This window comes from Adelges cooleyi, unplaced genomic scaffold (genome assembly GCF_023614345.1).
Source record: "Adelges cooleyi isolate 19-005CV unplaced genomic scaffold, UGA_ACOO_1.1 ACOO_flye_CR_arks_rails_tigmint_CR_PRNA_381, whole genome shotgun sequence".
NCBI classification, from domain to species: domain Eukaryota; kingdom Metazoa; phylum Arthropoda; class Insecta; order Hemiptera; family Adelgidae; genus Adelges; species Adelges cooleyi.
Genome location: NW_026096058.1, coordinates 2,004,290 through 2,006,190, shown reverse-complemented (window position 1 = coordinate 2,006,190; position 1,901 = coordinate 2,004,290). Strand labels below are relative to the sequence as shown.

The following is a 1,901-nucleotide window of genomic DNA, read 5'->3' as shown; positions in this document are numbered from 1 at the left end:
TTTTTAATTTAATTATTATTATTGTATACCATCAAATTAGTTCTTTTTTTTATCATTGACCTTATTTTTCCTCGTTAATTTGTCAAACCCTTTCTCTAACACTATAAGTTCAAACCACCAGAAATACATGAGATGTGTTAATATTCATGGACTGGAATAAGTATCGTATCCCTCTTAACAGTTTTAAAATCGCGTAAAAAATGTTATACTTAAGACTATTTTTTTTTTACATATTTACTATTAAAAATGTTTTATTGTTAAAAAATCTCAAATAAATAAAATATGTTATTTTTTTTTTTGTATTCTAGGCTGGGATTTAATAAGATATGGTTTGTTTTTTCGTCACTTATTACTTTGTTTCATTTAATCTTATTTGCACAATTGAACTATGGTATAAAAAATATTCACGATAAGAGCTAATTTATCTTACACGTCTTAATATCTTGTTCTTTTATTTTAAAATGTTCGATTATTAATAGTTCTATAATCGAATATCTTTGAAACAATTTAAACAAGCTGTATACACTGTAATATAAATTATATTATTATAAAACACAATAAACTTGACAAAAAATTAACAGCTTTTATTTGAACTTTGTTTCGAAAATGTGACAGAACTCTACATTAAACTAGTTTAGTGTGTTGTTATCATCAACAAATTATGTACCGAGGCATAAAGGTTAAAATAGTTGTGCGACTTCGATTAGATTACACCATTTTGTGCTCATTTAAAAATTTGCAATTATTAATTTTGATTTGTTATCTCCGTTTTATTTTGAAATATCTAATACTTTATTTGCTTAAAAGCTTGTGGAATTCCTCAGACAATAGAAACCTCCAACGGAGTTTATGTATGTCACTTCCCATGCCCGTGCAAATTAGGTAGTTATAACTTATATTTTATATATAATTTTTTTAAATTAAAAAATTAACCGTAAATATATTTGAATATTTTTTTGTCGCATATTTTTAGACCCAAAAAAACCCAAGCAAACAATAGAAATAAAAGTTCCGGCAACAGAAATTCCCGACAGATCTTGTTCATGTTTTGGTGAACTATCGTCGGATTCGATCAATCGCCAACAAGGTAGTCATTACTTATTTTTAAGAGATGATTTTTTTTTTTATTGAAAAATTAAACGTTATTAATTTGGTAATTCATTTATATAATCTTAAAACATAAAATAGCATCGTTTAGCAGATTTGGTTTATGTATGTATGATAAGTATTCTTTTATCAGGACTAAGTTTTTACTTCTCAGTCTAACTAGTAATGGATTGTGTCCTTGTATTAACTACAGTTTTAGTTGAACCAACTTTGTGTTTTTTAGAGACTGACTTATTTCCTTAATTTATGTGTTAAATAACATATTTAACATTTTGACTTATTGCTATCGAAAAATATCAGAAATATTTAAAATTTTAGACAAAAATTGCATGCAATGCTAACCAAAATTGTTCATTTCTTATGAAATATTTTATTCGGCACATGTGTTTGTATAGAAATATGTACATTCTGTTATTTTTCAAATAACATTGCCATTTGCGTCATACTATAATAACTTTATTAACATATTACTCTCCGTGTTTACTTATTTATATGCAAAATTGTTTATTGCTAACGAAACATTTTATCAGCCAAATGTGTTTTTTAGAAACATGATAATAAGTTCTGTTATTTTCCAAATATTATTGTCATTTGCTTCATATTTAAAAAAACACTGTTTCTATATAGTTTGAATAACATTTGTTTTATAATGTATATTATATTTATTTGAATATTTTTTTAACACATAATTTTAGAGCCAAATGACCCCAGGATATCACCAAGACCGGCGATAGAAAAGCCAAAGCAAACAACAAAACCTGACGGAATTCGTTCATGTTTTGGCAAATCGTCAT

At 25.7% G+C, this 1,901-nt stretch overlaps 1 long non-coding RNA gene across 1 annotated transcript; it reads left to right on the top strand.

The window, feature by feature from the left end:
• Positions 1-819: 819 nt before the first annotated feature.
• Positions 820-1,901, top strand: LOC126841416 (uncharacterized). Its single transcript, XR_007686172.1, has 3 exons — positions 820-882; positions 974-1,087; positions 1,803-1,901. It is a non-coding gene; the product is annotated as an uncharacterized LOC126841416 (long non-coding RNA).